This window comes from Lethenteron reissneri, chromosome 64, assembly GCF_015708825.2.
Source record: "Lethenteron reissneri isolate LAM-NWPU_2019-01 chromosome 64, ASM1570882v1, whole genome shotgun sequence".
NCBI classification, from domain to species: Eukaryota; Metazoa; Chordata; class Hyperoartia; order Petromyzontiformes; family Petromyzontidae; genus Lethenteron; species Lethenteron reissneri.
In genome coordinates, this window is record NC_083842.1 from 8,409,459 (window position 1) to 8,421,621 (window position 12,163).

The window sequence follows — 12,163 nt, forward strand, 5'->3', positions numbered from 1 at the left end:
ATTTGAATTTCTAAACTTGAAATTGTAATAAATATAAATAATGTTTAATGCCTGAAATAAATTTCTTAAGTGGTTTATTAATAATCATAGACTTGCATCAGTCCACTGTTTGGACGAAGGCCCCCCCCCCCCCACGCACCTTTCAGACATCTGGGCTGTTTGTGTGTTGTGTTTGTGTGTTTGACTTTCTCACCGTAGGTAGCCAACCATGTTAATCGGAGGTGCGGAGGAAGGACAACAAACTAAACACAAAGCACTTCTAAAGAAACGAGTTTTCAATCTAGATTTATAAGTGCATAGCTCCAGTGGCTTCCTAACATCGGAAGGAAGAGCGTTGCAGATAGCTACAGAAGCGCATCTGAAAATGCGTGGTGCAGTGACCGCCTTTGATCGATGGATAGACGAAAGGCCCTGCCGGGATGACCAGAGTTCGTGTGATGGTTAATGCTCCTTGACCACGCTCGTCCTTGCTAGCTCGTGCAGGGGTGTCCAGCACCAGTTCAAATATCACTCGCCACTAATTTTAGCTGTGGCTTTGAATACAATTTCAGGTCACTGGGTTAGTAGTGCACTGTGCAAAGCAATGCTCCACCACTTGACTCCGTAAGTAATTATAAATATGTTTAAACAATGTAATCATGAGAGTTAAATAAACCCACCTAGACATGCTTTTGTTACTTTGTTTAATCCTTATTTACAAGGTTCTACTGTGCACTCTGCAATTCGGTTTTTGCTCCAACATTGCACATATCTATAATTTCAATAAGGAATTCCATCATTGGACCTCCTTTGCCAGTACCAAAATATAATAGGGGTTTTCCCCTTTTTTCTGGCAACAAAACTGAAACCTTTTTACAAGGATTCATGTCTGTATTAACCACAAAACTTGCAGTCAAAATGCAAACAAAAAACACGCATTTTGACTGCAAGTATTGTGGTTAATGCAGACATGAATCCTTGTAAAAAAAGGTTTCAGTTTTTTGCCAGAAGAAAGGGGAAACCCCTATTATTATATTTTGGTACTGGCAAAGGAGGTCTAATGATGTAGATGCTTACCCCGAGCCCTCATTACTTTGATAGTGCCTTTTGGCATCATCTGGTCTAGCACCAATTGAGACTAGGCTCTAAAGAAAGCTGTCTCTAGTGTGGACCAATCAGTTTCAAGGACAATGCATATATTATAGTGTTTTTGTTTGCATTTTGACTACAAGTATTGTGGTTAATGCAGATATTCATTCCTTGTAAAAAAAAAGTTTCAGTTTTGATGCCAGAAAAAAGGGGAAACCCCTATTATTATAAAGGAATTCCATATATGGGGTCACAGCTTGCTCCTCTTACTGATGACGGTTGTTAAAGACCTGTCACGGACTTCCATGGTTGTCAAAAACATCCCATATGGAAATCTCAATCTGGAATCAGATTCATATGTGTAGTGAGCGACTTCCGAGACACTGTCGAGTAGAAGGCTTCTTATTTATTAAGAGCCCACTGGGCGATACATTGTGTAACGCATCTACACACAGGCGATCCTAACACTTAGCCCCATCTCCGGCTTCGCTACGCAAGCTGTTCGACCAGCGCAGCGACGGAGAGAGTCTTCAGAAGATCAGCCACGTGGTCGGAGACGAAGAGATGACGACAAGCAGCGACACAGCCAGGACCCCGTTACAGCCACAAACCTCTGGCTCAGTCCCCCTTATATTTGTCCCAGCCCGGCCAAGCTCCACCTCTGGGCCACGCCCCCTTTCCAGAACCTTTGAGCTGGTTCCCGGAGTTTCTCGACTGACTCCGCCTTTCACCTTTACCCCAGATACACCCCCCTGATAATAAGACACGTAATGCAGCTATGACTAATTAGCACTCCCACGCCTCTGTCCACCCAGCAGTATAAATGGGCACACCCCACGGTTGGTTAAAATCAGCAGATTGTGTGGTGCGAGTAAAGCGTGGATACGCCCTCTTGCAGGACTTGTAGGGAGCATGACAGCTGGCCAAATTAACCTTATGGCAGGACCCCGAGGTCCCGAATAAACAGAAGTCAAAATCGTAATTAATTTATTTTTGACGACTCCATCCCACCGCGCACATAAACGCATCAACCCACCTGGCACGGATTATTCTGTTGTCATGTCGTCCAAGCGCAGCGAAAGCGACGAATGCGCAGAAGAAACATGACTTTGATTAGCGCATCGTGTAGAGCTCGTCGAGAGGAATAGATTGCCGTGTCGTTCGCCTTCAACAGACATAAAATGACGTCGCAACGCAGTTTATGCGAGAGCCGCGGGTCCCGACAGAAGTTTCAAATACGCTCCAGAGCTCTCTCAGTTGGAGGCTAAAACTAAACTAGTTTTTTTTTTATTTTACCAGATTAGGGCCCATTGAGCTATATAGTTATTTTTCAGAAGCGACCAGGTCTCGCAGACGATAGCTCAACAAAGTTGCTTGCCATGCGGAAATTTATAGCAGCCAAATATTCTAAACGCATGTTTCTTAATGTGGAGGGAAAACCCGGAGGACCTGGATAAAAAGCCACGCAACCACGGGGAAGACAGGCACATGCAAACTCCAAATATGCAGGTGTCAGGGTCGGGATCAAACCTGTATCCCAGGAGAGGTGAGTAACATGTCCGCAGTGGAATGTGCATGCATGTTCAGGATTGCTCCTTTACCTATTATAATTGTTAAGCATTTTGTTTGATTTCCTGTTAGTATAACTTAACACGATTATCTATGTATTATATACAATCTTTTTTTAATTATATTTATTCATTGACATGTATCTTGGAATGTTACAATACATGACAGCATTATCTCATTGGGATTAGGGGCCGTCCATAAATGACGTCACGCACCTCGGGGGGAGGGGGGTCAGACATTTGTGACGATGTGTGACGAGGTGGGGGGGGAGGAGAAATGTGACGTCACATCAAAATGCGCAGCTTTAAATGAATATAGACAACACGTTCTACTTAATTAAATAGACGTTTTAATACATTTTCTCCTACAACATCAGAGTACAGCGTCACATTAAATACGCACTACAATAACAATAGTTTAAAGCGATTTGAAGCATGTTTTATTTGGGAGGGGGGCAGAGCTTAGTGACGTCATATTTGAGGGGGGGTCTGACTTTTTGTGACGATGGGGGAAGAATCGGCTCAAGAATCGTCCAAAATCGCGTGACGTCATTTATGGACGGCCCTTTATCCTTTCTTGACCCTTAAGTATCCTCTATCGCGGTCACTCATTCCTCAACCCTTGCATTCCCCCCTTCCATTTAAATAATTATATTTTGTTACCGTTGCTTTCACTATGTTAACCGGCTTGAGTGAAGGCTCTATAAATATAAAATTAGATAAGGAGAGTGGTGGCCACCTCTGAAAACTGGACTCAATTACCAAAGCCCTGTTTTGGAAACATGGGCATGTGATTCCAAAACATTCGCAGATTAATGGTCTACATTTAGACTTGTTAAAGAAACTGGGTTTTTTCGATTTAAAGCTTTCGTGACTGCAGGGATTCATCTTCTTGGTTCTTTCGGTAAAGTCACGTAGAAGGGAAGTAATAAAATAAAACATAATAAAATAATATTTTATTATGTTTTTATTTTATTATGTTTTATTTTTATTATTTTATTACTTCCCTTCCACGTGACTTTACCGAAAGAACCAAGAAGAAAAAAGAAACTGGGCTTGAGTAGGACACATCACGAGAAGGGATTGTCAAGATTGCCTGGCAGCTGAGGAATTGAACGCGTTCAAGAGGGCATTGTGGAGATGAAAAGATTTAAACTCTAGTTTTGGAGGTGCTCTGTGGATCATTACATCATCGCTTGATCGTGAGATGGCGGTAGCTTGGAAGCCATCCAGTAGTGAATTGACCATGGCTGATGATAATTATTTTCACGAGTCATTCACACACGCGTCTTCGTGTTAGGTTTTCAATCGCAATCCTTTATTGAGTAAATCAGCTGTTATTAATGCTCATAACAGAAAATTATCTGAATTGTTAACCGCAATTATATGCTTTACACCATCAATGTTGCAAAACAAATTTACGCACCATCACAGTCCAGCATTTGGGAGGTTTTTCCCGTTTTTTTTTTGAGTCTTGGAAGCTTCAACTGGATCCTAAGAATTTTCACGGTCGGTTAATCCTTGATTCTTCGAGGTCGCTAGGATACAGACTTCTGCTAAGCCATGGGCCCACATATACTGTACAGTGTGTTTTAAACAGATGGACCCGATTTTACATCGTTATATCTCTGCAACCACGAACCGCCCATGAATGAAACTCTTACCACTTGAAAAGGCGGGGCATAGAATTTTAAATGATTACTGCTCGATGCCTCTCCCAGCGCACAAACAGCCCCTAGCCTCAGTCATTCGCAAGATGGTGACCCCGCAACACACAAGGCGTTTTGCATTCTACAGTTCAGCAAGACTCAATCCGTAATTGCGGTGCAGCGTGCGTTTCAACGGCGTTTTGGCATTGATCCGCCAATGTCAAAGAGCATTCGTCGTTGTTACCGACAATTTGAGGAAACAGGCTGCTGTTTATGTAAGGGGAAGAGCACAGGGCGACCACGCACTTCAGAGGAAAACGTGAGAAGAATCCAAGAGTTTTCTGCGTAGCCCGCGCAAGTCCACTCGTGGTGCCAGCCGAGAACTTGTGATCCCTCATACGACTGTCTGGCGTGTGTCAAGGCGACGTTTAATCATGAGGCCATACTGCTTGCAAATGGTCCAGGCTCTTCGTGCAGGTGACAAAGGAAAGCGTGTAGAAATGTATGATGCGATGTTACAGAACATGGAGGCCGACAGCTTCTTACCACGTTTGATTTTTAGTGATGAATCTAAGCGGTAAAGTTAACCGTCACAATGTGCGCATACGGGGATTAGAGAATCCACACGAAACTGTAGAGCATGAGCGTAATTCCGCGAAAATGAACGTGTTTTGTGCTGTTTCTCAAAGAAAGGTTTATGGCCCACAATTACGGGGCAAACGTATCTCGAAATGCTGCAGGAATGTCTCTTTTGACAACTTAATAAAGATTCCGATGACTTCATGTTTCAGCAAGACGGAGCACCGCCACATTGGCACCTGCAGGTTCGACGTTTTCTAAATGACACATTGCCTCAATGTTGGATAGGTCGCACGGGACCCCAAGACTTGGCGCTACACTCTTGGCCCCCCAAGATCCCCAGACATCGCACCCTGCGACTTTTTCTTGTGGGGATACGTCAAAGACCGTGTTTTTGTGCCACCATTAGCGACTAATCTGGATGACCTCAAAAACAGAATCACATCAGCGGTGACTTCAGTGGAAGAAGACACTTTGAGAAGCGTTTGGGACGAATTCAACTATCGTCTCGATGTTGTCCGTACAGCAGGTGGAGGGCACATAGAGCATTTATAAAAATGGTTAGTAAAACTTGATAACTCATTAAACCGTTTGTAACTTTTTGTGTATTTTAACTTGTTGCCATCGTGAAATATACTGCTTTGAAATTGGGTCCATATTTTTCAAACACCCTGTATTACAGGAGCATGTTATTAATTCCTGTTATGTTGCTGCAAGCTTCATAAATTAGCTGGTATGCTCACCACTAACACAGCAGTGTTGTTTCGTGTGGCATGCTAAATCAGCAAAACACATTTGTGCTGCCACGCTGTGGACTGTCACAGGCCTATCTGCTAAATGTTTATGGTGGCAGAATGTGTGGTGGGACGACCACTGTTGACTTCCCCTAAAAGTCAACCTCCAACTGGGACTTGAACTCACAGCTCCCCAACTGCAAGCTGCGTGCTCCAGTACCGTGCTATTTGGCCAGATGTGTGAACGTTGCCATTTTAAAAGCCTTAAAAACATTTTGTTTTTTAAACGTCACTGAAGCAGCTTCAACGTAACTTATAATGAAGGCACTTATTGATACATGTATATGTAAAATTGCCAATGAAATGTAGTAAGTCCCTAAGAGTATAAAACATAAAATATAATCATTTGGGCTACGGCGATGCTTCTATAGGTCTCTACCAAATGGCAGGACTTTGGATCAAGTTTCCTCCATTTGTCTGACCATAAACTTTCATCTTCATTTCCCTGTACGGTACCGTTCCTCTTCCTTCTTCATAGACCAGAATTCAAATTGTTCTGCCTCCCTTGGTTTCTTACTCAAGATTGTTTTCCCTCCAGAAACATTCTTCGCCAAGCTTTCACCTCTGAGAATGTGCCCATTCCACATTTATCTGTTTTTGTCTTGTGGTATTAATATTGCTCCACCCCTGTCAAAAAAGTTACTCAAATCTGCTACTCCAGTTCCCTCGCCTCTTTTCACGAAACATCGTGAGAATTTTATTTTATTATGTTTCATTTTTATCATTTTATTATTTCCCTTCTACGTGACTTCACCGAAAGAACCAAGAAGATCTATGAACACTGTTGTCGATCTGGAAACTTAGTGATACAGTCAACCACAGATCTACAGAACTCAAACACTGCTGCATACATGATTCACAATTGTTTTTTGGGTCAGGGCGCATAAACAATGTGTCGTACACCGTCCTCCACCCAACACCACCCATTAATAAAGTTGTCGCGTGAACAAAAGTGCCAATTAATTTCTGCTGCCGTACACTGCTATGTTAGAGAGGAATCCATTTGTTTAATGTTGTGGGTTCCTCTCCAACATACCGGTGTGCTGAAGCTGTAATATTGACAAGGGAGTTTACATATTTTCTTGCTAACGACAACCTCAGTTTAAACGTAGGCTTTCGCGACCAATATTCATAATAAAGGTTTTTTTAGGTTAGATTGTGTAAGTATGACGGTGTCATTACAACGCTGTTTTTCAGACAGGTCTGTTCTTCACCTGATGACGGCTGCTTGTGTTGTACAAAACTAACACCTTTATACAAGGCATCATGTTTGCAATAACAACAACACAAGCAGTCAAAATGCAAACAAAAAGAAACAACTCTGATAATGGTAATAATATGCACTGTCCTTGAAATTGATTGGTCCACACAGTGCATATCATTACCATTATCAGAGTTGTTTCTTTTTGTTTGCATTTTGACTGCTTGTGTCCTCAGGTGAAGAACTGGTCTGTCGGAAAGACAGCGTCTGACAGACCTGTTCTTCACCTAAGGAAGGCTACTTGGGTTGTGGCCGAAACATCGTGAGAATTGTATTATTTTATTATGTTTTATTTTTATTATTTTATTATCTCCCTTCTACGTGACTTTACCGAAATAACCAAGAAGATGAATCCCTGCAGTCACGAAAGCTTTAAATCGAAATTTATTTTAATTCTCCTTAATCGATTCACTGTCCTTTTTACACGAGGTGAAGGCTTTTACTTCCCAAATGATTTGTTTTTATTACGGTGGGGTGTTTTTTTACGCTTGGGGTTTATTCTTGACTTTGAAACGTAATGAATGTAACATGCATATATCAGTGTCTCGCTTCACAGCGTGAGTTGGTGTCAGACAGAAAACCACCGGACACGTGGTGGTAACGAAGCGGTCACGTGATCCTCGGAACCCACGAAGAGGCATTTGGCAATGTGTACTGCTAAAGGGCCGTCCATAAATGACGTCACGCGCCTAGGGGGGATGGGGGGGAGGTCAGCCATTTGTGACGATGTGTGACGAGGGGGGGGGGGGGGGTTGAGAAATGTGACGTCACAACAAAATGCGCAACTTTCAATAAATATAGACAACACGTTCTACTTAATTAAATATACTTTTTAATAAATGTTTTCTCCTACAACAGAGTGCAGCGCCACATTAAATACGCACTACAATGACAATAGTTTAAAGCGATTTGAAGCATGTTTTTTATGTTTTGGGGGGGGGGGGGCAGAGCTTTGTGACGTCATATTTGAGGGGGGGTCTGACTTTTTGTGACGCCGTGTGACGAGAGGGGGGAGGGGGTCAAAAATCGTCCAAAATCGTGTGACGTCATTTATGGACGGCCCCTAAACCACAGCGTGTAGTTTTCGTTACTTAAAAAAAAAAGTAGTTTTAACCTCCGAATTAGCCTGCAATTTCGAGGATACGCCAGTTTCCACCGCTCCTTGGCAAATGTAAAACAAAAATTGTAACATCTATATGGGACGTTACCTCATCAGTCTTTGGGTGATGCACAGTTACCAACGTTACACTTTGCAACTGGGTATCTGGCCTCACTAATAGCATTTCATAACTCACTCTTACGTCGTTAAGATATCTTATTTGTTCACAATCGGGCGATTTTGAAACAATACTACAATGCATGCTGTATAGAATGACAGTCAGTCATGTGACCACCTCCTGTCCAGACAACCGAACCTAACGATAGCTCTAAACTTAGACAAGAATTGCAGTCCACTCGGTCAAAGATAACACTGGTCAACACACTTTATCTGGCATAAGGTATTCTAACGCGTTTAAGGTAATTTTGGGGTGCTGATTCCAAATCTGGCATCAGTTTTTGTCTATCACATCAGGTTTTTGAGATATCAAATATTGCATTTTCAATAAAAACTGCAGAAGAAAAATATTAAATAAATGTGGATATCTACATTAAATTATATTATAAACACACTATCCTAAAAATACAGCACCATATTTTAACACGAAAGCAGTCACTGACTCGCAACAACTTGCAATCATAAGTGACAGAGTTAATTTCGGGTAAAATCAATGAAAATTGGGTATGCCGATAGCATAAAAATTAGATGATAGAGCAAATCTGAGATCAGATTTGGAATCAGCACCCTGAAATTAGTCCAAAACAGCTGCAAAAGTCCAGGCGAGAAAAAAAAATTGTTGACCAGTGTAATAGAAAGCGAATATATTGGATACAAACTAAAAAAACGTAAATAAAAAATACGGAAAATAACTCAAATCCGTGGGTTTTTTCGCATTTGTGTCGTCAAAAGTCAGCATGCATTGCACAGGCACTGCCACTGATGATGTGACCTCATCAGCGATGTTTCATGCTAACATTGTATTTTTTTTTAAACACACTGGTTAACTACGATGTTATTTTTGCATCCAACGAATATACAAATTAAGACGCGTTGCCACGGTGTTAAGTGACGTTAAATAGATCAGAAACGTAATCGTTAGTATGTTAATTCGAAACGAATTTCAGGATTTCTATTTCGTGAACCGAAAGGCTGCCAGAAATGTCAGTGTCCGCTAAGTGACGCCAGAAAAGTCGAATATTTTGAATCGAACCTTTTTTTCATATTAAATTAGTTAACCGAAGCAGCATTTTTATACGAAAATATAAACATTGGCTTAAGGACCATTTCTGTATATATGCTGCAGAATTTTCCTGCAGCAAACCCACTCTACTATCCGTGGCTGTTGCCGTGTAAGATATCAGGGCTATACAGCACTGATAATTACTTATTTATTTATTTCTACGTACGTGACTTACCGAAATAACCAAAGAGTATGGATTCCTGCAGTCACGAAACTTTCAAATTAAGATTGTCAATTACTGTTAAGTTTTTCATTTGTGCTCAGGTCCGAGCTAGCATCATAATGCAGATCGATAATAGCAATTGTATTCAAACTGTGTTATCGGCATCATGTACAGAGGTGAAACACATTCCTGCGGAGGGAGCTGGTAGGAACGTTGGGTTGCTCGGTCAATGGCCAGGGTCATCGGCGGCGTGGTGTATTCCGCAAATATGGCCGACTGTGGCACAAGCCGGCGTGAGTAGGTTAAACGTTGAGTTTTATAAGGGCACCACGGGGTGACCAGCCCCTCCCCACCCAGCCCCACCCCTCCCACCCCCCACCCAGCCTCACCCTCCCCACCCAGCCCCTCCCCACCCTCCCCTCCCCACCCAGCCCCTCCCCATCCTCCCCACCCAGCCCCTCCCCACCCTCCCCTCTCCACCCAGCCCCACCCTCCCATTTTTGGATGCACGACGGACGGACGGACACAATAATCCCCTGTGGGCTGGTGTAACCAGGAGGTTCCTACCAGTATAATCTAAAAAATCTCACAGCAGCATGCGCCAAGTATCAGAGAACAGCACAGGGAAGAGAGAGAGAGAGGTACGTCCAAATTGGGTTCTGAGCATAGATGGCTCGGCACTGACCACGAATAGCCCACGTGCAAGGTCCATCGGGATTGGATACGGGTGGAGACAGTACGGCGCCGATCACTAATTGGGGCGCCGTGGTGGCCAGGAGATGTTAACTACCTCGCCTGCTATACAGGACGGTCGTGGGTTCGATCCCGATCCTGATGCCTGCTGTATATTTGGAGTTTGCGGGTCTCTCTCTCATCATCATCACGGTGGCCAGGAGATGTTAACTACCTCGCCTGCTATACAGGACGGTCGTGGGTTCGATCCCGACCCTGATGCCTGCTGTATATTTGGAGTTTGCGGGTCTCTCTCTCATCATCATCACGGTGGCCAGGAGATGTTAACTACCTCGCCTGGAATGCAGGAGGTCGTGGCTTCGATCCCGACCCTAACGCCTGCTGTATAATTTGGAGTTTGCCGTGTCTCTCTCCCCGTCGTCGCGTGGATTTTTCTCCTAGTCCTCTGTTTTTTCCCCTCCATATTTAGAATCAACAACCACGCGTTTAGAGTATTTGGCTGCTATACATTTCACGCGATGAAGGCACTCAGTTGAGCTATCGTTTGTGCCCAGGTCCCTTCTGAAAAAGAGATGTATGGCTCAGTGGGCCTTACCTGATAAAATACAAAAAAAAATTAGTTTTGACTAATTCGAAGGTGGAAATGAAGTGGAATCGATACCTGTACAAATAGACAGCTGTCCAGGATGGCACGCTCAGAATAACAGGCGAAGAACGTAGCCCTAGCCATGACTACAGTCAAAAACAGAAATAATTTTGTCCGAAATATAATTTTAAAGCTGCCTTGTCTATTCGTAGGGGATTTGAATTTTGTCACCTTTAAATGTACTGAATGTGCCCCGGATTGTAAAGTGTCATGAGCGTCGTTATCTGAATTATGTTTAGTGCATTGTGTACGTTTAACTACGTACGTTCTCAAGTTGATAGTCCTCGTCAGATTAGTACTGTACATAAGCTGTGTTCATATTCATTTTATAGCCTTGTTTTGTGCATGTAATGTGGAACTCTGCTGCAAATAAAGTGTTTTTTTTTTGCTTCTACAAATTTCGTTCACGCCAGTTAAGACTACTGAAAGTTACCCAGGTCTGCTTTACAAGGATCTCAGTTGGCAATAACAGGTTAAAGCAGACTGGGGCTTGGAAAAAAAAAAACATAAAATAAGCTATATTACTGTACATTGCTGTCTTAATACAGTATATTATTGCACTAGAATTGCATATTCTTATACACATTGTTTGCAGCAAATCCACTGGGTATGCGGAGTTTGGTTCTTAAGACTTAGTGGGATGTAATGACAGTTAAACCCCTCTCATCCAGACTCTTAATATCTGCAGCCCTTACCTTTGATTTGCACTCTGAATAACAATCGTGCAGCACATTCATCCTGCACGCACATTTACACACACACACACGTGAATACATCACCAGGAATTGGTCTAATCTGTTGAGATATCAGAAGCCGGGCAGGGGTGAGTCTGGATGTTACTTGGATGCAGAGCCGGCCCAGCCACTAAGCGACCCTTGCAATTGCAAAGGGCCCCGTGGCCAGCAGAGGGCCCCCTAGAGTCACTGCTAGCTCGTGGGTGAAAAAAATCATACATCAAAGGGGCCTCCAACCAAATTTTGCTTAGGGCCCCCAAAGGTCTAGGTCCGGTTCTGCTTGGATGGGCAACTGCCTTGCACAGTAGGTTGCTATAGGCTGCTGTGGGGGCTACATGGCGGGCAACAGAACGCAGTGTAGCAAAATCTATTTGGTTGCTCTTCTTCTGGCTACAAGCAGGAATTACTGACGCATCTAATGAGATGGAAGGTTGTATGTGCGGAATACAACTCGAGAAACGGCCGATGGAAAAATAACAAGGATGTTCCCACGGGGGAAAATGGAAGGAAATAGGGAGAGGAATTGAAAATTATATTTTGATCTGACAGTTCTCCATGAGACACGCCGATGGTCGCAAAAGATCAAATGTCTATGCCATGGACATCAGCCCTCGGCTATGGGGATGACGTGAGATTGAAGTCTGTTTTGAAAGCGAAAAATACTTCTTC